Source organism: Mobula hypostoma, chromosome 2, assembly GCF_963921235.1.
Source record: "Mobula hypostoma chromosome 2, sMobHyp1.1, whole genome shotgun sequence".
NCBI classification, from domain to species: domain Eukaryota; kingdom Metazoa; phylum Chordata; class Chondrichthyes; order Myliobatiformes; family Myliobatidae; genus Mobula; species Mobula hypostoma.
The window spans coordinates 208,684,893-208,710,380 of NC_086098.1; the positions used below are offsets into that span (position 1 = coordinate 208,684,893).

Genomic DNA, 25,488 nt, shown 5'->3' on the forward strand with positions numbered 1-25,488 from the left:
GCCTTGTCCATGGATTCCCTATCTTTCATTATGTTGAAATTAAACTATCTTTAAACCTATCCAAATTCCTGCTCCTCCTGAGTTCTGAAATGACTTCATGCAACCTTGTCAGAAACCATAGCTCTTTTGACGCTGTATCTTTGCAGGTACCATTATGCTTTGTTCCAGCATCAGCAAAGCAGCTTCAGACTGCCTTTCTAAACATCTCTAATACACTTCTGGCCTCTCCGTTTCTCTTTTAGCCCTTCTCAAAAGCAATAATCTCAAACAAGCTTTTGTTCATATCCCTGAACTCTTAACCGTACCTCTAAACTCTTGACAGAATGTTTCATACATTGTGTGTGTGTGTGAGAGAGTGTGTGTGTGTGTGTGTGTGTGTGTGTGTGTGTGTGTGTGTGTGTGTGTGTGTGTGTGAGAGAGAGTGTGTGCGTGTGTTTTTCTGCCCTTCTGTCAACATTTTCTTTTGGCTAAAGACACTATTGAAATGAAAATGATTTCTTTTTGGCAATTCCAAAAATATTTATTTTAATTAAGGTTTTAAGACAAGACAGAAGAATATTGTCTTTATAATTTCAACTCTTGTCTAGTGTTGCAATCAACTAATATCAATGATAACAGCTTAGCCTGCAAAAAGTTACAGAGACAATAATGAAAACTGCTCAGCGTTTCTCTGTGAAAATGGCAAATCTAATAGCTATAATGATTTTTATGGGTAAATGCTAAGCAAATCAAATCATTTAAATTTATGATCATGCAAAGGAAACTTATGTCTCTGGCCCAAAAGTTACCCCACCCCAGCATTAAATGGGAAAGACTGAATTTATTATTGGGAATATCAGCGGACAAAGAGCTTAACATGCTCATAACACAGTATCCCTGTTATTTTTAAAGAAAGCAATAATCCATTTGAAGTCAATGATTAGTTGTTAAAGATGTATTAATTTCTCTCAGGTCAATAAGCACATTATGTTTATTTAAACCTTTAAGTTTCTTATTAATGCTCAAGCAAAGGAGCTCTTCATTGTTTTGCAGGCTGAATCTTGTATAATGTTACGTGTAACATCCTCCATACATCAAAAATAATGATTCATGGAGGCATGTTAAAGCTTAGTCAAAGACTGGGCTGTGGCATGTTTTTGACTCTGAGAATGAGATTTGTTTAAAACAGAGCAAGATGCCACTTTAAAGTGCAATAAGACAATTATGAGTCCAAAGTCATGTATAAAATAGTTGCCTTGAAGCCATCTCAATTAATAACAATAGAAATATCTTCAGCAGGTACAGCCTAGTTTGGGTGGGTTCAGCAGCAGGTGTTCCCTTTCAGCATGGTTCAGATATTTCAGATCTGTGTATCGCTTTAGGACAAACTCAAGAAATGCTGCACCTGCCTGCTTAAAATGCAAATGCAAATCATAGTGAGCACGTCTCAGCCTGTCTGAAAATAGATGCTTGCAACATGCTTTATTCAGTCAAAAAATGGGTTAGTCAGGAATGATTCCAACCCACAGCACAGGCATGACAAATCTAGGAAACATATTGCAACTGGCTTGTTAAAGTATTACAAAAAATGCCAGACAAAATAATAGAATCGATGATAAAGGATTTCTTTAATGCATTTGTGATGTGTTTGGTGGATTTTCTGCACATACAGTATACCCCAGAACAAAGCACCTGCTTTATTTATTGTAATCACTTTCCACACAGAAAAAGATTTGTACAAATTTCTCCTTTTCTCCTCAGGGCTCTGTGTTTTGTATTAGATCCACTGGTGTTCTCAGCTGCTCATAGCCAGTTGTCACACTGGATCATAATACAGACTATCATTCCTAATGCTCTTAAGACATGTCAATGGACACAAAATTTTCAGACAAAAAAAGTTACTTAACAGGACTAAAAATAATGAAGCCAAATTTAAAATAAAAAAAACAGACGCTTCTCAGACTGTTTCTCTCCTCACAGATGGTACCTGAACTGATGAGAGTTGCCAGCACTTTCTATTTTTTATTTCAGACATACAGCACGTGCAGTTTTGTTCAATTTTCAAGCCTAGTCTAACGTTTGACTCAGAATAGCAATCTCACAGTAAAAGAGATCTACAAACAATAATTAGTTAACCTTGGTTAAACTCTGGATGTTTCTAAATTGGTATTTAAAAGTACAATCCAATTTATTACTTTCAAAAGCCAATGTTTTAAAAACAAAATGCTGAAAATAGTGCGCTGGTCAGACAATTCATTGAGTTTAAATATTAATGTTACTTCTCTCTCCCCAAATGCCAGCAGACCCGTTCAATATTTTGGGAATTTTCTAGTTTTCAATTCAATTTCCAGTATCTGAGGAATTTTTGCTTTTTTTCCTTGCTGCTGTTGATCCCAAGATATTCACATCTACCCACAGTAGTGACATTCATTTGTAAACTGCATGAAGTAACATGTTAAATTGCACAATTTGTACAATGCACATGCATCACCGACTGGCTTAACTTCAGAAGAAAAACCTTGCTGATAATGTAGGTAAGTTACTTGCTGATAATGTTGGTTATGTTGTTTAAAGCTTCAACACGAGGAAATCTGCAGATGCTAGAATTTCAAGCAACACACATAAAAGTTGCTGGTGAACGCAGCAGGCCAGGCAGCGTCTATTGGAAAAGGTACAGTCGACATTTCGGGCCGAGACCCTTCGTCAGGACTAACTGAAAGAAGAGATAGTAAGAAATTTGAAAGTGTGTGGAGGAGTGGGATATCCGAAATGTTAGGAGAAGACAGGAGGGGGAGGGATGGAGCTTCGAGCTAGAAAGTTGATTGGCAAAAGGGATATGAGAGGATCATGGGACGGGAGGCCAAGGGAGAAAGAAAGGGGGAGGGGGGAAGCTCAGAGGATGGGCAAGGGGTATAGTGAGAGGGGTAGAGGGAGAAAAAGGAGAGAAAGAAAAAATGAATACATAATAAATAAATAACGGATGGGGTAAGAAGGGGAGGAGGTGCATTAATGGAAATTAGAGAAGTCAATGTTCATGCCATCAGGTTGGAGGCTACCCAGATGGAATATAAGGCGTTGCTCCTCCAACCTGAGTGTGGCTTCATCTTTACAGTAGAGGAGGCCGTGGATAGACATATCAAAATGGGAATGGGACGTGGAATTAAAATGTGTGGCCACTGGGAGATCCTGCTTTCTCTGGTGGACCTACGCTCGGCCCCATTGGGACTCTTGCTTCAGCGTCACTCGCAAATTGACACATGGCCTTCACTCCCGAGGCAGGGACACTCTCCCACTCCTCATCCGTGCCCGACCCCTCATGCGCCCGACGAGATAAAGCATCTGCATCGATGTTCCGACTTCCTGGCTGGTACTTCAGGCTGAACTCATAGGTAGACAAGGCCGCCAATCACCGATGCCCAGTAGCGTCCAGTTTTGCCGAGGTCAGAATATAAGTGAGAGGACTGTTGTCCGTTCTCACCTCAAACATGACCCCGTATAGATGGTCGCTCAACTTGTCCACCACCGCCCATTTCAGCGCCAGGAACTCCAACTTGTGAGTGGGATAGTTTCTCTCAGATGGCGACAAACTTTGGCTGACAAATGCCACCAGCCTCAATCTGTTGCCCTGTTCCTGGTACAGGACAGCCCCCAGACCCTCTCGACTGGCATCAGTGTGTAGAACATACGGCTTCCGGGGATCGGCAAAAGCCAACACCGGGGCCTGCGTCAGCGCCCTTTTCAGAGATTGGAACGCCTCCTCACATTGAGCATCCCACCTCGATCCAAAAGGTTCCCCTGGGTTCAAGTATCCTCTTGCCTCCTGCCCTCGGTCTCCCTTCCTTTTCTTCCCCACAGGTGGATAGCCACACAATAGCTGGTTCAATGGGTGACTCATTTTAGCATATCCTTTCACGAATCGCCGGTAATACCCACAAAACCCCAAAAATGAGCGCAGGGCACTCACCTTCTGGGCTCTCGGCCAGGTGGTCACTGCGGCTCTCTTAGCCGGATCAGTAGCCACTCTATCTGGCAAAATTATGTGTCCAACATAGCTGACTGACGTCTTACAGAACTGACATTTATCCAGGGAAAGTTTCAACCCTTCCTCCTTCAGCTGACTTAACACCAGGGGCATCCCGCGCTTAAAGGTGATCTCCCTCTCCGTTGTGTTCCTTACAATCACCCCCATCCAGCGTGCCTCTGCAATTCAGGTCTCACCAGCACCCCAGCCGGGAACTGGGACTCCCCCTCAAGGTCTTCCGGGTGTCTACTAACAGGGCCTCGCCCACCAGTACTCCGGGGAATCTGGGGGTCCCTATCACTAGTACCACCTCCCCTGGCCGTATCACTTTCGGCCTCGCCTGGGTACACCACACTGTCCTTCGTTTGCACTCAGGATCCAGCCCCTGGGGGCCACCCACTTCTTCGAACTCTGGACAAACCAACACCAACGTCTCAAGGGCTTCCAACACTCCCACATCGCCCTCCGAGCATTCCAATCTCACTGACAGGTATCCATCATATGGGGAGTCACCCTCACTTATACCCCAAATCTCCAGGGCCTTAAACGGGGTTACTGGCAAATGCTTTAGATATGTGTCGTAGAACGACTGGTACAATAAGGTAACCTGCAATCCTGTGTCAAGGATGGCTTTCGCAAAGATTCCCTCTATCCGTAGGGACACGCTGGAATGGGGCACCACCAGTCCATCCGGAATAAAGGCTTGGGCTTTCAGTGGTCCCCTGGCTGATTTCAGAGAACGTGGTCCTCCAGAGACTCCAGTCCGTTCCCTCACTGAGTCTCTCCTAAGCTTCCCAACACCTCTCCCTCCTTAGTCTTCAGGGGGCTTTCGTTCCACGGGGCGCCTTGTCTCTGACAATCCCTCCGAAAGTGTCCCTCTTTCCCATAGCTGTAGCACACCCCCGGCCACTCACATTCCCACCGGAAGTGCCCCTCTTTCCCACATGCTACCCGCCACCCCTATTCTCCCGGGACGCCCGCCACTCCCAGCCCACTGTGCGGGCCGTCCTCCTAAGGGGGTATTCTCTCTGTCCGTCCCCTCAAACGGGGAGGTCCCTACTCCTCTGGGACCCCTTGGGTTTCTCGGTTCTCAACCCGGCCACCACCTCCTGTACCGCTGAGGATTGTCCCCGGTGGCCTGAGCCCCCGTTCCAGCCCAACGCGCTCTCCTCCTCCCGCACCTCTCTAATCAGCTGCCCGAATGATGGAGGGAGGCTCCTTTTATAGGACTGCCGGAGACTCCGAGCCACCTTGTCCTCCTCCAGGGAACCACTAAATATCCAACTCATCCTCAAACTCGCCACTTCGTCCACCTTCACTACCCCTCAGCGCCGCAACCCAGTAAGCATTCTCTCCAGCCGAAAAATGTATTCTGAGAGCTTTTCCCCTCTACCCTGCCCCATGTGGTGAAACTCCGCTAAAAGTTCCCAGGTATCTCCTGACATTCCAAACGCCCCCTCCAAAGCTTCCAGATACTCCGCCAGGGAAGCCGAGGGCCATTCCGTCTTCAGCTCCCGGACTACACCGGCCATCCCTCCCCTCAAACTTTCCACCAATCGCTGTCTCTTTTCCTCATTCGAGCCTGGCCATGCCTCTAACAACTGGGACGTATTCTCAATCCATATCTCGCAGTTGTCCTCCCCTTCCGGGGTAGGTGTGGCTCCTGAGAAAATTCTCAGCTTCGGGCGTGGCCCCTCCGCCCTTCTCACCAGGGAGGAAATGGCGGCTGCTAACTCGGAGGTCTCACCTCTAGCTGGGGGACGGGGCCTAGCCAAGCCTTCCTACTCTAACCCTGACTACTGGTTACAGGCACCTCCCCTGGGGTCTCATCCAGCTCCTCCTCCGGTGTCTCCTCACTTTCTTCCTCCAGGAGGGTGTGGAGGCCCCACGGCCCCCCTTCCCCCTGGAAGCTGACCGTGGCTGGCAGTTCCAACGTCATGACGTCAGCACTCGTACGAACCAACACCCAGCTAGATTCCACTTCATTACTGCACCTTCTAGCTACCAGTTCTACCTGGCTGATACCTTTGATCAAACTCAACCCCTGCACTGACGCATCTCCCGAAATGCGGAAATCCACCCCACTTAACACGCACGCATGATTCACCGGTACGTCCTCTGACTCAGACCAGCTTATAATCTTATCTCGATCCATCTCCGCACTACGTAACATGGCGATTTATACAGCTCACCAAAAATTCAATCCTGGACGAGCCCCTACAAATGTAACGCTCAGCTATATCGGCTCATATTTATCTAGGGGAAAACTCGTCCGCCGCCCTACCTTGTCTCCCGGTTACGTCAGTTGTTGTGCAATGCCACCTTATACGGCCTCAAACATCAATCATCAACCAGCACACAATGTACATTTTACAAGTTACACTTGATAAATCTTACTGGGACTATGAGATTAAAAGAGGTACAATACAAAAGGGAATGAAAAAAAAGGCACTAGACTTATCAAAGTTCAATTTTTTCATGCGCACAGTTGGAGCTTGGGACTTTCATTCTTCACCCTGCACTCTGACCCCCTTGACTCGCAGCTCGGTACCACCGGAAGTGATTGACCAGAGCACTCCCAGCACATCCGTCATCCTCCCGGTCTCTCCTCCAACTCCTCGCCAAAACCCCCGTTTCCCTGCCAAAACCCCCGTTTCCTCACCATATGAGACAGAATATCACCCCAAAATAAGAATAACGTGGACACCCATTGGTTCATTTGTCCTCTTATCAAATAGATAACCCAAACAAACTGCAGCGAGAGAACCTTCTCAGCATTTAACATAATAAAGAAGCCATTTTGATTAACATACACAGTAACATAAAAGAAGAAACCCCTTACATACACTTACTGTAACATTTACTGTATTATTAGGTACTGCATTTTACTGATGCTGCAAAGTCAGCAAATTTCACGACACACTGCAATGATATTAAACCTGATTCAGAACTGTGTGGGGCTAACAAATGTTCAGTGCATGAAGAGAATCAAATGGGCTGGGTTTCATGAGCAAGAATAAGCAATATAGGGCCTTCAGTATGTTACACACAGAGACCTACTTATCTTTCTCTTGTTTTCAATTAATATAATGATATTCAGAATAAAAACGGATCACCAGTACCATATTTTAGTTTGGTTTTTGCTCCAATGGAAACAAAATGAGTAATAGATGAAAAACTGTGTGATAAATCACCAGTAAATACTTTAAGTATCCTTAATTAACAATAAACTATTTTCTGGGTAATTTACCGCAGTGCAGTGATATTGGACAGAAACTGCTCACTAAACTGCTCAAATGCTACCTACTGGAACTCAATTTAGAAATATGGAGTAATTTTAGTAAAACATTAACACAGTACATGCCTGTACGATATAATACAATAAATTACACAGTCACTGACCCCAACTCCCCTTTCCACACATACAGTTTCCAGCGAATCAGAATCCCAATGTAATAGTCACACACACAAAATGCAGATAAACATTGATTCACATAAGCAATGCTGACTACTATTCTCTAAGCAAAGAGGCTTTTTTATTCACACCCTTATCACTTCATGAACAAGTTTATACAGTTAAAATCTACTTGGAGAGGCTACTTTATAGGTAACTCCTGTGTCTAATAAAGTGGCCACTGAATGTATGTTCATGGCCACCTGCTGCTATAATTCCACCCAGTCTCCACAGATGGTCATCTCCACAGCCCCTACCATACAGATTTCCTCTCAATACGCAGTGGATAGCACAGTACTTTCCCCACCTCTCCAAACCAATCAGATGAGTTATTCTGCAGTGGGGTGGGACAGGTTGCGAGGTGAACTTGACAAAACAATCACTTTGGAGGCCCACTCAGCTGAAGATGCTACATATACATTCAGAGGCCACTTTCTTAGGTACCTCCTGTGCCAAATAAAGTAGCCACCGAGTGTACGTTTGTGGTCTTCTGCTGCTGTCGCCCGTCCACTTCAAGGACTGAAGTGTTGTTTTTTCAGAGATGTTCTTCTGCACACCACTGTTGTAAAACATGGTTATTTGAGTTACTGTCGCCTTCCTGTCAACTTGAAACAGTCTGGCCATTCCCCTCTCACCTCCCTCATTAACAAAGTGCTTTCATTCACAGAACTGCTGCTTTCTGGATGGTTTTTTGCTTTTTGCACAATTCTCTGTAAACTCTAGAAACTGTCGCGCACGAAAACTCCAGAAGATCAGTAGTTTCTGTGAAACTCAAACGATCCTGTCTAGTAACCATTAACTATTCCATGGATAAAGTCACCTAGATTACATTTCCTCCCCATTCTGAATTTGAATTTGAATTGACTTTATTTCTTACATCCTTCACATACATGAGGAGTAAAAATCTTTATATTAGATCTCCGTGCAATCATAGTAATTTATAATAATTTATAATAAATAGAACAGTCAATGTAACATAGAAATACACTCAAATCAGCGTGAGTTAATCAGTCTGATGTCCTGGTGGAAAAAGCTGTCCCAGAGCCTGTTGGTCCTGGCTTTTATGCTGCGGTACCATTTCCTGGATGGTAGCAACTGGAATAGATTGTGGCTGGGATGACTTGGGTCCCCAATGATCCTTTGGGCCCTTTTCTCATAGCTGTCTTTGTAAATGTCCTGAATCATGGGAAGTTCATATCTACAGATACGCTGGGCTGTCCACACCACTCTCTGCAGAATCCTGCGATTAAGGGAGGTACAGTTCTCATACCAGGCAGTGATGCAGCCAACCAGGATGCTCTCAATTGTGCCCCTGTAGAAAATTCCTAGGATTTGGGTGAACATGCCAAGCTTCATCCACCGTCTGAGGTGAAAGAGGCGCTGTTGTGCCTTTTTCACCACACAGCTGGTGTGTACAGACCACGTGAAGTCCTCAGTGACTTGGATGCCGAAGAACTTAAAGCCGTTTGCCCTCTCAACCCCAGATCCACTGATGTCAATAGGGGTTAGCCCGTTTCCATTCCTCCTGTAATCCACAACCAGCTCCTTTGCTTTTGCAACATTGAGGGAGAGGTTGTTTTCTTGACACCACTGTGTCAGGGTGATGAATTCTTCTGATGTTTGGTCTGCCATCAGCTAAACCCTTGACAATGTCTGCGTGCTTTTAACACAATAAGACCATAAGATATAGGTGCAGAAGTAGGCCATTTGGCCCATCGAGTCTGCTCCACCATTCAATCATGGGCTGATCCAACTCTTCCAGTCATCCCCACTCCCCTGCTTTCACCCCATACCCTTTGATGCCCTGGTTAATCAAGAACCCATCTATCTCTGCCTTAAATACACCCAATGACTTGGCCTCCACAGTTGCTCGTGGCAACAAATTCCACAGATTTACCACTCTCTGACTAAAGTCGTTTCTCCGCATCTCAGTTCTAAAAGTATGTCCCTCAATCCTGAAGTCATGCCCTCTTGTCCTAGAATCTCCTACCATAGGAAATAACTTTATTTGAGATTTGAATAACCCTAACCCCTCCCACTTTCAAATCTCTTACTAACTCTTCCTTCAGTTAGTCCCAATGAAGGGTCTCGGCCTGAAACGTCGACTGTACCTCTTCCTAGAGATGCTGCCTTTGCCATATCTAATCTGTTCAGGCCTTTTAACATTTGCAATGTTTCTATGAGATCCCCCCTCATTCTCCTGAACTCCAGGGAATACAGCCCAAGAGCTACCAGATGTTCCTCAGATGGTAACCCTTTCATTCCTGCAGTCATTCTCGTGAATCTCCTCTGAACCCTCTCCAGTGTCAGTATATCCTTTCTAAAATAATGAGCCCAAAACTGCACACAGTATTCTAAGTCTGTTCTCACAAGTGCCTTATAGAGCCTCAACATCACATCCTTGCTCTTGTATTCTATACCTCTAGAAATGAATGCCAACATTGCATTCGCCTTCTTCACAACCAACTCAACCTAGAGGTTAACCTTTAGGGTATCTTGCACAAGGACCCCCAAGTCCCTTTGCATCTCTGCATTTTGAATTCTCTCCCCAGCTAAGTAATAGTCTGCCTGTTTATTTCTTCCACCAAAGTGCATGACCATACACTTTCTAACATTGTATTTCATTTGCCACTTTGCCCATTCCCCTTGAATTTTATGCATTGAGTTGCTGCCACATGATTGGCTGATTAGATATTTGCTTTAATGGAGAGCAGTACAGGTGTAATTAATAATGTGGCCATTGACTGAGTTTATACAATGAAATTAATCTTTCAGAAATAAAGATAATGCACCAGATTAGGAAAATGTCTCACTGAGTCATAGACACAGAAAAAGGCCCCCTGGCCCAACTCATCCATACTGATTAAGGTGCTCACTTAAACTAATCCAGTTTGGCCCATATCTTTCTAAACATTTCCTGTTCATGTATTTATCCAATATGTCTTTTAAATAGCATTATTAGACCCAAGGAGAAGATCATCATAGGCAGAAGTCAAGGATCTAGTTGCAGAGGAAGGTACAGAAGCCCAGGTTTAGAAGTTTGGTGATTAATATTGAGGGAATGATGGGATTGAATGCCAAGCTGCACTCAGTGAATAGCAGCCTGACATAGGTATTGCTGTTGTCTAGGAGCTCTAAAGCAGAGAGGTGAGCCAATGAATTGCATCAACTGGAGACCTGTTGTGGCAATAGGTGAATTGCATGAGTCCAGATGTCTGCTCAGACAGGAGTTTATTCTAGCCATAAGCAAGCTATTGTTACAGTAGCTGTGAGTGCTACTGGCTGATAGTAATTGAGGAGGCTCACCCTGCTATTCTTGGGAACCTGTTCTTCTGCTTTATTTCCTCTTTAAATGCCTCCAGACACCTGCCTTCTACAATCTCTGGAGGGGACAGAATTCCAACGATTCACAACTCATTTTAAAATGACAACTCTTTATCTTGAAACCATGACCTCTCATTCAAAATCCTCCCAATATTGGAAACATTTGGATATCTATCCTGTTAGGGAGGTTTTATTAGACATTGAGTGATAAGTGCATGGGACACACGGTCAGGGCTGGTGGTAGAGGGAGATACATCAGGCACATGGATGAAGGGAAAATGGATGGGTTGTGGGAGAGGAGAGTTAGATTGATCTTGGAGAAGGTGGAAAGGGGGACACAACATCGTGGGCCAACCTTTATCAGAATGATGTAAAGAAATTTCCTTGTAACAATATAGATCAGCCTCAAGATTAACTGAATAAGATACTGGAGAATATGAAGAAACAGAATTGAAATTGGATCTGAATTTTCTGTTTAATACTGGCTGCGATTCATAGCTCCAGCCGATAATTCCAACTCTCTAGCTCGGATCTTTCTACTGAGCAACTGAATACAGGAACTTGTAATGGGAAGGAGACAATACTTATATCAAATGAATCTCTCTGAAGGAACTGCTCTTTTCCACAGATGGTTTATTCTGCAGTTCCCAGTGGGAAGGTTTGCCAGGCCTGCAGGGGGGTCAGGGGTGGTGGGGGGTTGGGTAATGCTGGGTTTAACGTAGAGTTGTAGGGGGATGGGAAACAGAGTGCCTGAACAGATACTGGAGAGGCTGTGAAGACAGCTTTTATTAAGACATCAGACAGAGTCAGAAATCAAAAGGTTGATTATGGTGCGACTATATCCTGAGCTGGGTATATTTCAAAGTAAGAGACATTGTAGGAAAGGCAGATGAGCTCAGAGCCCGGATCAACACCTGGAATTATGATATTGTAGCCATTAGTAAGACTTGGTTGCAGGAGGGGCAGGACTGACAGCTCAATATTCTAGGGTTCTGTTGGTGTAGACGTGACAGAGCAGGAGGAATTAAAGGGGTGGCGCTGCTACTCAAGAAAAATGTTATGGCAGTGCTCAGTCAGACAGACTGCAGAACTCATCTAGTGAGGAATTATGGGTAGAAATGAGTAATAAGAAAGGTATGATGATGTCACTGAGGCTATATTACAGACTGCCCAACAGTCTGAAGGATTGAGAAGAAGAAATTTGTAGAGAGATTACAGACTGCTGCAAGAAACTTGAGGTTGTTATTGTAGGTTATTTTTTAACTTTCCATATATTGACTAGGACTCCCATACTGTAAAAGGGCTAGATGGGATAGAGTTTGTCAAATGTGTTCACAAAAGTTTTCTTAATCAGTACATAAAAGTCCCAATGAAAGATCTACTATTATGGAATGAGACAGGGCAGGTGACAGAAGTTTGTGCGGGTGAACACTTTGCATCTAATGATCATAACGCCATTAGTTTCAAAGTAAATATGCAAAAAGATAGGTCTAGTCCAAGAGCTGAGATTCTAAATTGGAGAAAGGCCAATTTTGATGGGGCAGGCTGTTTTCTGGCAAAGGTACACTTGGTAAGTGGAAGGTCTTCAAAAGTGGTATTCTGAGAGTACAAAGCTTGCACGTGCCTGTCAGAGTACAAGGTAAAGATAACACGTGTAGGGACCCTGGTTTTCAAATGATATTGAAGGCCTGGTTAATTAAAAAAGGTTCATTGCAGGTAGGAACAAATGAGGTGCTTATGGAGTTTAGGAAATGTAAGAGACCACTTAAGAAAGAAATCAGTAGGGCTAAAAGAAGGCATGGAGTTGCCCTGGTAGATAAGGTGAAGGATATTCCTAAGGAATTCTACAGATATGATAAGAACAAAAGGTTTGCAAGAGACAAAATTGGTCCTCTGGAAGATCAGAATGGTAATCTATGCATGGAGGCAAAAGAGATGGGGGAGATCTTAAATGCATTTTTTGAATCTGCATTTACTCAGGAGATGGACATAGAGTCTATAGAAGTCTGGCAAAGTATCACCAACTTCATGAACCTTATACAGATTACAGAGGAGGAGGTGTTTGCTGTCTTGAGGCAAATTAGGGTGGATAAATCCCTAGGGCCTGACAAGCTGTTCCCTTAGACCCTGTGGCTGGAAGTGCAGAATTTGTTGGGGCTCTAGCAGAGATATCTAAATCATCCTTAGCAACAAGTGAAATGCCTGAGGATTAGAGGATAGCCAATGTTGTTCCGCTGTTTAAAAAAGTCTATAAAGATAAACCAAGAAATCATAGGCCAATGAACCTGACATCTGTAGTGGGAAAGTTACAGGAAGGTATTCCAAGGGACTGGATAAATTAATATTTGGATACATGGACTGATTAAGGATAGTCAGCATGGCTTTGTGTGTGGTAGGTCATGTCTAACCAATCTTATAGAGTTTTTGAGGAAGTTACCAGGAAAGTTGATGAAGGCAAGGCAGTGGATGTTGTTTAATGGACTTTAGCGAGGCATTTGACAAGGTCCCACATGAAAGGTTGGTCAAGAAGGTTCAGTTGCTCGGCATTCAAGATGAGGTAGTAAATTGGATTGGACATTAGCTTTGTGGGAGAAGCCAGAGAGTGGTAGTAGATGGTTGCCTCTCTAACCAGAAGCCTGTGACTAGTGGAGTGCTGTGGGAATTGGTGCTGGGTGGTCCATTGTTGTTTGTCATCTATATCAATGATCTGGATGATAATGTGGTTAACTGGATCAGCAAATTTGTGAATGACACTATGATTCAGAGTGTAGTGGACAGCTAGGAAGACTATCAGAGCTTGCATTGGGATCTGAACCAACTGGAAAAATGGAAGATGGAATTTAAAGAAGAAAAGTGAGAGGTGTTGAACTTTAGAAGGACTAACCAGGTCATACAGTGAATGATAGGGAACTGAAGAGTGTAGTAGTACAAAGGGATCTGGGTATATAGGTTCATAATTCATTGAAAGTGGCATCACAAGTTGACAGAGTCGTAAAGAAAGCTTTTGGAACATTGGCCTTCATAAATCAAAATATTGAGTACAGGAGATGGGATGTTATGTTGAAGTTGTATAAGACATTAGTGAGGCCTAGTATGGAATATTATGTGCAGTCTTGCTCACGTGCGTACAGGAAAGATATAAATAAGGATGAAACAGTACAGAGAAAATTTACAAGAATGTTGCCGTGTCTGGAGGACCTGAGTTATAAGGAAATATTGAATAGGTTAGGACTTTCTTCTTTAGAACATAGAAGGTTGAGAGGAGATTTGATAGAAGTATACAGAATTATGAGAGATAAATGCAAGCAGGCTTCTTCCACTGAGATTGGGTGGGATGACTACTCAAGGTCATGGGTTAAGGGGTGAAAGGTGAAATGTTTGAGAAAAACATGAGGGGAATCTTCTTCACTCAGAGAGTCGTGAGAGTATGGAATGAGCTGTCAGTGCAAGTGGTGCAAGCCAGCTCAGTTTCAACTTTTAAGAGAAGTTTGGATAGGTACATGGATGGTAAGGGTATGGAGAGCTATGGTCCCAGTGCAGGTCAATGGGAATAGGCAATTTAAATAGCTTGGCACTGACTAGATGGACTGAAAGGCCTGTTCCTGTGCTGTACTTTTCTTTGATTCAGCGATTCTATGATTCAGTAGATCAAACAATGGAATGATTGAAACATGAATTATATACTGTATACATACTTTGATAATAAATGTACTTTGAGCTTTGAATGAGCTTTCATTGAAGTTTTGACCAAAGCATGGCAGAACTGGAGCCTTACTCACCCATTGTGTAATCAGACAGAGGTTGTGGAAAGAAAGTGGATATATGATTTGACAAGCCCATTCTAAGAAAACAAAATCTAATTGATAGACGAAATGCACTTTAACAGTGCACAAATACAAGTAAAATCCGATCATGAACATTGAAAAGTTGGCTGTTCATTTAGCACCAGAATTATAAGACCATAAGACACAGGAGCAGAATTAGGCCATCTGGCCCATCGGGTCTGCTCCACCGTTCAATTATGGCTGATTCTTTTTTCTATCTCCTTCTCAACTCCAGTTCCCGGCCTTCTCACTGTAACCTTTGACGCCATGTCCAATCAAGAATCTATCAATCTCTGCCTTAAATACACCCAAAGGCCTGGTCTCCACAGCTGCATGTGGCAACAAATTCCACAAATTCACCAATTATGTGGGAACTCAGGTGCTACATGAGACAAGAAGGGATCAAATCTGCAAGGACATCTACAAAAAGCACTGCCACAAGAATGTAGCATCTATCATCAAAGATCTCCATCATCCAGGCCATGGTCCCTTCTCATTGCTGTCATCGGAAGGTAGGTACAGAAGCCTTAGGTCCAACACCACCAAGTTCAGGAACAGATATTACCTTCAACCATCAGGCTCCTAAACCAGCATGAATGACTTCACTTACTTCAGCTCCGAGCTGATTCCACGACCTATGAACACACTGAGGAACCATGTTCTCAGTATTATTTATTATTATTATTTGTTGTGTTTGCACCATTTGTCTTCTTTTGCACATTGTCAGTCTTTCTGTGCAGCTTTTCATTGAGTCTATTGTATTCCTTTGTTCTACTGTGAAAACCTTCAAGAAAATATATCTCAGAGTAGTATATGCTGATATATACATACTTCGATAATACATTTACTTTGAACTTTGAAATCCTGTATATGCCATCAAGCACCATCTATAAATTCGCCAATGACGTCATTATCATTGACAGAATTTCAGATGGTGACGAGGAGGCATACAGGAGCAAAATAGATCAGCTGGATGAGTGATCTCACCAAAACAATTTTCTACTCATTGTCAGCAAGACCAAGGCATCAAGTATGGGCTTTAGGAAGGGTAAATTGAATCAGAATCAGAATCAGGTTTACTATCATCGGCATGTGACGTGAAATTTGTTAACTTGGCAGCAGCAGTTCAATGCAATACATCATCTAGCAGAGAGGAAAAAAAATAATAAATAAAATTTAAAAAGTAATAATAATAAATAAACAAGTTATCAATTACAGTGTACATATATTGAATAGATTTTAAAAAACATGGCAGAGGGTAAGAAGCTGTTCCTGAATCACTGGGTGTGTGCCTTCAGGCTTCTGTACCTCCTACCTGATGGTAACAGTGAGAAAAGGGCATGCCCTGGGTGCTAGACATTCTTAATAACGGACGCTGCCTTTCTGAGACACCGTTCCCTGAAGATGTCCTGGGTACTTTGTAGGCTAGTGCTCAAAATGGAACTGACTAGATTTACAACTCTCTACAGCCTCTTTCGGTCCTGTGCAGTAGTCCCTCCATACCAGACAGTGATACAGCCTGTCAGAATGCTCTCCACAGTACAACTATAGAAGTTTTTGAGTGTATTTGTTGACATGCCAAATCTCTTCAAACTCCTAATAAAGTATAACTGCTGTCAAGCCTTCTTTATGACTACATCAATATGTTGGGACCAGGTTAGATCCTCAGAGATCTTGACACCCAGGAACTTGAAGCTGCTCACTCTCTCCACTTCCGATCCCTTTATGAGGATTGGTATGTGTTCCTTCGTCTTACCCTTCCTGAAGTCCACAATCAGATCTTTCTTCTTACTGATGTTGAGTGCCATGTTGTTTCTGCAGCACCATTCCACTAATTGGCATATCTCACTCCTGTACACCCTCTCATCACCACCTGAGATTCTACCAACAATGGTTGTATCATCAGCAAATTTGTAGATGAGCTACGCCTAGCCACATAGTCATGTGTATATAGAGAGTAGAGCCATGGGCTAAGCACACACTGCTGAGGTGCACCAGTGATGATCATTAGCGAGGAGGAGATGTTATCACCAATCCGCATAGGTTGTGGACTTCCGGTTAGGAAGTGAAGGATCCATTTGCAGAGGGAGGTACAGGGGCCCAGGTTCTGCAACTACTCAGTCAGGATTATGGGAATGATGGTGTTAAATGCTGAGCTATAGTCAATGAACAGCATTCTGATGTAGGTGTTTGGGTTGTCCAAGTGGTCTAAAGCTGTGCGGAGAGCCATTGAGATTGTGTCTGCCATTGACCTATTGTGGCAATAGGCAAATTGCAAAGGGTCCAGGTCCTTGCTGAGGCAGTAGTTCAGTCTAGTCATGACCAACTTCTAAAAACATTTCTTCACCGTTGATGTGAGTCCTACCGGGCGATAGTCATTACGGCAGCCCATATTATTCCTCTTAGGCATCAATCCTCATTGAGTGATCAGCAGCTTCAAATTCTTGGTTGTCAACATCTCAGAGGATCTATCCTGGGCACAACATTTTGATGCAATTATGACAAAGGCACACCAGCAGCTATACTTCATTAGGAGTTTGAGAAGATCTGATATGTCACCAAGGACTTTAGCACATTTTTACAGATGCATTGTGGAAAGCATTCTGACTAATTGCATTACCATCTGATATGGAGGTGCAAATGCACAAGATGATAAGAGGTTTCAGAGGATTGTAGACTCAGCCAGTTCCATTTTGTGCAGAGCCTCCCCATCATTGAGGACATCTTTGAAAAGCATTGTCTCAAGAAGGTGGTATCTATCACTGCAGACCCTCACAATCCAAGACATGCCCTTTTTTCATTACTAATGTAAAGAAGGAAGTGCTGGAGTCTGAAGACACAAGCTTAATGTTTTAGGAATATAAACCTGATTCTGTAGGAGTGTAGTGTTTGAGACCAATACCATGGATTCCAGAGACCAGTATGACCGACAATTCCCTTTAGTTTAAAAGGAAATAAACACAAAAGAACAATAAGACTTAGAGGACATTTAAAAAGCAATAGACATTTCCAAGCCCTGCGGGATACATTAATTTCATTCATCTGTAATATGAGGAACCGAATACCTAATTGACCGAAGATGAGAAATGAGCTCTCCTGAACAATGATAATATGTCTCATTTAGTGATTATTGTCCTTTTGCAGACTGATTGTTGGACAACTTAAACTTCTGCTATTTCATTTGTGAAGCTTATCCAACAAGACTAGATTTTGATATCTAAAATAAAATTGTAAGAGCAAGTCAGAGTAAACAAGTCAGTGCCAGAAAAATCATTAAAGGAGACATACCAAGCATGATGTGTTGGCAGCAGCAACCACTAGTTCTCCAGAAACAGCAGAAAAGGCAGATCTCTGTCAAATGGGCGGTCTGAGACTGGAATAGCAGGAGGCAGACTGGCCAGGGTTAGCCTCCAGCAAATCACAGGTTCCATTGGATTTGGCATGCCTAATATAAGGGGCTTTTGTTTGCCTAGCTGCTATGTGGGCTGAAGTAAGAATAAGATGTTGATGAAACCGACTGACTTTGTTTCATGCTTACATAACATCATAAGGATATATGAAGCTCAGAACAATAAGAAAACACTTTTTAGTATAAAAAATGCAAATTTTCCCATTTTTCTGAAGAGAGTTCAGCATCCAGTGGGAATTATTTTATATTGAAAAATAAACTAATGTAGGGTATAATTTCCCCTTTAATGTCTTATTTAAATATTTGTTTTAATTGCAGAAGCAGAGAGGAATTGAGTATTTTTTCACTTGGGAGTTGTTCGGCACATTAGTGCCAGACCTTCTGCCAAAATTTGTGCTACCACCTCAGGAGGAGAAAATTGGCTTCAATATGTTTCTTCTCACTGACAACAGTAAGAGGATCATTTCAAAAAACAGCCTACATATATAGCATTCTTCCGATCTTCAGACAATTTAAATGAAAATATGGAAGATTGAAGAAAGAAAAACAATCGCAACTAAGGAGATTCAGATGACATCACTATACTCAGGCCAAAAATTTAGAAATTCTGCATTACGTTTGCCTTTTAACTTCCTTCTATTACACTACAAGACACATAAAAAATGCAGACATGCTTTGTGTGTCTGTGCCTGTGTGATATTTTTAATTGCCTGTATAGGCACTTCTAACAGGAACAACAGGGTCCTTCAGTAAGACAGAAGTGCTGCTAAATAACTCTGTACAGAAGTGAAGCTCGAGAAGTTTGTGCACATATTAAATCATAGGCTTTGATTCACTTGAGCAAATCTATTCTATGCACAGCTATAGGCACGATCACTAACAATCTATATCCTAGCTAGAATGCTGAGGACATGTTGTTTTAGCACCAACTGCACCTAAGCTGTGCTGCCATCGTGATGGCATTGAGGTTTGCTTACTGTGAAATTCGAAACTCAAACAAAGACTCTAATCCCTATCGGATATAAATAGCCATGAGTACTCTCACGAAAGGGAGATTATAGTGTAACTACCCAATCTTCAAAGACTAGTTTACTTCCCTATTTATTCTCAGTGATGAGCTTAGCTGCCAATAACCACTATTCCAGTGGTGGATGCCCTCACCCTAACAATGAGAAGATACTTCCAACTAATGAAGTGGTTTAAAACACCATTCACTTATTTTCAGTGATACATGAACACTAGTTCACTCCGTGTTTCTTCCATGTTTTTCCTTCAGGTTCCTTACTCCATTCCTGGTAAGCCTGAACTGCTCTCCTTACTTATACCCTTTGTGTCCCACTTGGTTGACTTCACAACCATATGATATTTCCCCAGATATCCGTTTAACTCAATTAGTTTAAAAGCATCTGTTGGGGACTTAGACCTCAGCTACTTTGGCAATAAATACTGTAAACTAACTTCAGTTATTGATAAATGATATTATCCATCTGTTCTGCAAGCTTCCTTGAACTAAACAAATTAAGAGTAAGCTTGTCTGTTTAAAACACAGATTAAACAATTCTTACCTTCTACTGCATCTTGAGCAATAGTAAAGCAGGTGCAGTGACCAGCACCTGCTTTCACACAGATAGAGCTTCTTGTATAAAGAGCTTGTTTGCAAAGCTGTTCTACAGTGTTTTTAACATCAAGCTGATTATTACTTGCCATTTACATTTTAAGAACTGAAGACTGACTTCCATTTATAATCAGAAACCAAATAAAAAATTGTTAGCTGCAAGTTGACTTATATCTGCTTTTAATCTTTCAAGTGGTAGCTGTTTGTGTTTAGAAAACAAACTTAGCAGACATGCGATCTCCTATCCCAGGACCATGAATATCCATCACACCACGATGTGGAATTTTTCCTAGGTAATTCCTGACAACTGTTAGTGGAAAAGCCACACCCTGACCCATTTTGATCTATTGTGACTCTTGATACTGAGTCAGATCCATGGGCTCAGGAGGACCCAAGATGTGACAGTATAATCAAAGGTGATGCAAGAGAGCTTTGCCCTACTACAAGTAGAAGTTTAGAGATGTTTCAATTAACACTCCACTTACTCCCACAACAAACATATTGAACATGCTTTGACGAATCATTATCTTAATGCTGCTTGTGAAATTAGGTGGTTTGTTTATTTTTACAAGGCGTTACACAACAATATAAAGAAAGAGATGAAAAGCATTTTAGTTTGTCTTGGCATTGTAGTTTCTCCTGGATACTAGAAAGCTTTATGAGTATTGTTGGAGCTCCACCCGTCTGGGAGAAAGATGCATTCCATTCCACCACAGATTTGCATCTGATAAGTCAATGGTGCTTATAAAAAGCAGTGGCTGACCAATTACTCTGCTAGTTTGAGTTCAGCCAGAACTGATCAGCTTCACACTTCTTTACAATGTTGGACCAGATGTGGATAACAACTAAATTCCAGAGATGAGGTGACCGAAGCTGCCGTTGATATGGAACCAATATTTATCTGATGGCTAATATCAAGGAACCACAAGCTAAAGTAACCAGGCTCAGGAAGTAAAACTTAAATTAACTGGGTTCAGGAAATAAAACAAATTATCCAGGCACAGCAGACGATTCTTCAACATGTCTTTAATTGTGGCACACACAAGCAATGCTAATGATTGCTGTTGGAACCTCCAGGAGTGCCTTGGGACGAAAGTTTCGGCATAGCTACTAGCGATGTGTGTACCTTCTGTGTCAGGCAATGGTCATCTCCAGTAAGAGTAAACTTAGCCATTTCCTGTTGATTTTCAATAATATTATAATCATTGAGTCCCCGCTATCAAAATGTTGGGAATCTGAGTATAGAGGTGAGGTAGGATTGAGTGGTAGGTTTACCATTGATCAGAAACTGAACTGGACCAGCCAGATAAGTGTTGTGGCCAGAAGAACAAGGCAGAGACTGAATATCTTGTACAGTGTGGTTATTCTTTAAACTCTGTCTAATTTTCCCACTACCTAAAAGTTAAAGTGGGGCAGCATTGTAGTGTAGCAGTTAGCATAACAATACTACAGTGCCAGTGAGCCAGGTACAGTTCCATAGCTGTGCATGTTCTTCCAGTGACTGTGAGGATTTCATCCAGGTGCCCCAGTTTCCTCTCACATCCCAAAGACATACGGGTTAGTAGGTTAATTGGTCACATGAGTGGTGTGGCTCATTGGGCAGGAAGGGCCTGGTACTGTGCTGTATCTCGAAATAAAAGTAAAGTAAAACTTCTGCTTGGTAGAGCAGCTATCCTTCCTACTTTACCGTATGGAGCTGAATCATAGTCACAGTCATAGTCATACTTTATTGATCCCAGGGGAAATTGGTTTTCATTACAGTTGCACCATAAATAATAAATAGAACCATAAATAGTTAAATAGTAATATGTAAATTATGCCAGTAAATTATGAAATAAGTCCAGGACCAGCCTATTGGCTCAGGGTGTCTGACCCTCCAAGGGAGGAGTTGTAAAGTTTGATGGCCACGGGCAGGAATGACTTCCTATGATGCTCAGTGTTGCATCTCGGTGGAATGAGTCTCTGGCTGAATGTACTCCTGTGCCTACCCAGTACATTATGTAGTGGATGGGAGACATTGACCAAGATGGCAAGCAACTTAGACAGCATCCTCTTTTCAGACACCACCGTGAGAGAGTCCAGTTCCACCCCCACAACATCACTGGCCTTATGAATGAGTTTGTTGATTCTGTTGGTGTCTGCTTCCCTCAGCCTGCTGCCCCAGCACACAACAGCAAACATGATAGCACTGGCCAACACAGACTCGTAGAACATCCTCAGCATCGTCCGGCAGATGTTAAAGGACCTCAGTCTCCTCAGGAAATAGAGACAGCCCTGACCCTTCTTGTAGACAGCCTCATGGATTGCCTACAGCAAGCAGCTGAAAGCCCTGGAAAAATAACACCAAAAATCCTTCTGAAAGATTTTGAGGGTCAGCTAGAAGGATGGCAATAACACCAGCATTCTGGAAGAGGCTAACTTGAACAGCATCTCCACCCATGACAAAGCAACACCAATTCTGATAGATAGGCCATATTACTGGGTGACTAACTCAAATCTCCCCAAACAGATTCTTTACCTCCAGTTGAAGGAAGGTCAGTGAAACCTTGATGGGCAAAGGAAATGCTTCAACAATAATATCAAATTCAGCCTGAAGAAATTCAACATTACGTCTAAAAATTGGGAAGATTTTGGAAATCTGTTCAAGAGGGAGCTGCACTAGATGAGAGCGGCCTCCACTGTGCCACAGAGAGCTGCAAACAGCCGAAAGACCCAATCACTGACCACAGCCACCATTTACTCTTGCCTACACTGCACCAGAATATGTGGATTGTGGATTGACCGCCATAGTCAATTGAGGACCCACCAATAGACATTCTCTTTGGAGAACATCATGCTCAACACGAGTGATTATATTGCACTACTATCTCCAAATAAAAATAAAGTTTGGGATTGTGAGCTTCCTTGCCTTGACTGACTCAGTTCCAGCAACACCCAGGAAGCTTGATCCAACTCAAAGTAAATCAGCCGGCATACAGACTATCTTAGATAAGTTTCAATCCCCTCTATGTGGAATAGGGCTAGCGGACAAAATGGGTTACGTAGACTTTCACCCTCTATTATGAAGGGCTGTAGTTGTTTGAAAAGCCCATCAGCTTTAAGTTCCTGTCCAAGCCACAAAATCATTCTTTCCTGAACACATCTAGCCATTTCTTCAATGGCACAGAATTAAAATACTGAAACTCTCTATACATTATTGAGATGTAATTTGGGATGGAGATTAATTAACAGATTTGTTGGTATTGTTAGCAATTATTTTCCAAATAATTGATCCTGAATTATTTTTCTCTATCCAATACATCATTTCAGATCCCCATGTACTTGGTGTTCAGTGATGTAATGGAGAGAGGACACAATGCCTGTTAAGTATATATTGGTTTTTGTGACTACACAGGTCTTATTTGCATTTGGGTTGCACTTGGAACTCTGCTTTCTGAGGACAACAGTGCCCATAGTTTCAAAATTATTTCTAGAGCAGATCAAAAAAGTCATTTGTATATTACTGACAGGATATAAACAATTAACACCTCAAACAGGCCCTGAACTATTTAATATAATGCATCTATGATTTCTATTTAATTGAAAACCTCTACATATTCCCAGCAGTATTGGGAGTGTTATCTTCTGAGATCTGCACTTTATCTCCCAAATGGTCAACAGCTGAGCTGCACAAGTGATGATGCTTCTTAAATATTCAACAGCAGTAATCATTCAAAATTTCCATGTCAGCAAGTCTTCCCTGAACATGAGTAACTGCAGTCTCTTCTCCGTTGGCAGAGCTACAAATGCTCACTGGGCTGTAGACCCCTGCTGCAATGCATGACTTGGGTTCAGATAAGATCAGTTGTGCAGAATGTTTAGTTGGAAATTACAGAAACATATGCTGCTGTTGAATAAGGTTTGGGCTATAAGCCAAAAAGACTCCTATGTAGAATGCTCAGAAATAAAGAATATTAGATGAGTGTTGCCTTCATCAGATGGAACTGGTCATTAGAATATTCAGTAGAATAAAAATGAATGGGTGTTATAATTAGCAATAATCCTATCCACCAGATTGTTCCCACCCATGAAGGTTTATCCCAATTTTCTCACACCATTTCACTTTTTGCATTCAGATATTTCCCAAATTAATTTAGCATTATAGTATATATACAGAGCAATGGCTCCCCCAGTGGCTTATTGGTTATGCAACTAATTCATTTTCCAACTTGCAAACAATATTTTCTCTATAGATGTGAAGTTCAGCACAAATTCTAGCACTACAATGGGCACTCCTCGTTGGTAGTCCAATTTAGTCGCTGGCATTCAGTTCCATTAAGGATAAACGTCAGAAGGTGATTGCAATTAACAGGTAACAACCTGATACAAATTCCTTAATTTTAAATTGTTATTCTATCTCATGCCTAAATAGAATACACACCAGGGACTGTTTATTAGAGAATAAAGGTCGTTGCTGATATAGTTCACTGATGCCTTTGACACCAACAAGGAATGTATCAATTGTCATTTAGTTCCTCATTTGTTTTAAATGAACTTTTATGGGTATATATGCCAACATATTACATCCCATAGCTGCTAAACATTTGCAAAGCTAAAATCAAAATGGTAGAATAAATTATCATAATTTTGAAACATATGGTTAGATCTTCATGTAAGAATCAGTGAGGTTGATCTATGAAGTCACAAACAATGCAGCTTAACAAAAGGTATTATTATACACAAAGGGAAACAGAGTTGTGTAAAGATACTGAAGGGGAGGAGGAACATTAAGTGAGTTTGGCAATGGGAGTACTTGGCATTGCATCACAGGGAAGGGATGCATCTGGCAGACATGATTATCAGTACACAGAGTTACTGACCCCATTTGGGTTCTCAGGGGAATGACAATCTAAATCACACTGCTTTCTTATGGGAAAGAGCAATGTTCAAAGGCAAATGATCTAACCACATTCAAGGGAGATACAGCAAGAAGGTTATATGCTTAAAAAGTCAGCTTACTTTATAAGTGAGGGTAAAAATATTGACCACAAATTGCTTTAAAATAGCACTAATAACATAGTGAAATTATGCTAAAATGCTTCATAAGAGCTGCCAAAAATTTCACACAGAGTTACACAGATGTCCAAAAACTTGGTCAAAGATAACAGAGTTTTAAGGAGGAATTCAACAAATAGACCAGGCAGCTGAAGGCAAAACCATCCATCAGCAAGAGATTAAAATCAGAGGTGCACCAGAGCAGCATAATTGAAGGAGCAGACAGTTCTTAGAGGGGCATAGAGTTGAACGTGGTTTTAGAGACAGGGAAGACTATGTCCATGGCGAGATTTGAAAATATGGGCAAGTATTTTAAAGGGAACAAGGTGCCAAAATATTTGGTGAGTTTTATTTAACATAGGTTAGAATAGGGGCAGCAGAGTCTTAGATGATCTTGTTTATGTAGGAAGGTGAATGGAGGTTGCAGCTAGAAGCAATAAAGGCAGAGCAGCGAATAGTTGCAGGCAGGATGGAGTCTGGCTTTGTTGCAAAGTTGGACATTGCAAGCTCATCTAAGCGTCAAACAAAACCAAACCTGCAAACAATTTGGATCAGGCTCAATTCATTGCCAGTTTGAGGAATACGTTTGTATCAGGGATCAGAACCTCAGTCTTTTCCATACATGGGGGGCAGAAATTTATATTTAGTCAGTATACATGTCAGACCAACAGGGTGAAGTATCAGAGAAATATGGTTGGGGTAGGAGAAGAGCCGGGTGTCATTTTATTTTTGGGGATTTTGCTGGAGACAACATATGAATGGGAAATTAAAGGAGAAATAAGTAAAAATCTACATGCAAGAATCCCAATCCAGTGTGCATTTCAGGCA

At 42.1% G+C, this 25,488-nt stretch overlaps 1 pseudogene; it reads right to left on the reverse strand.

The window, feature by feature from the left end:
- Positions 1-4,771: 4,771 nt before the first annotated feature.
- On the reverse strand, positions 4,772-6,155 carry LOC134357866 (modulator of apoptosis 1-like; annotated as a pseudogene).
- Between the last annotated feature and the right edge of the window lie 19,333 nt (positions 6,156-25,488).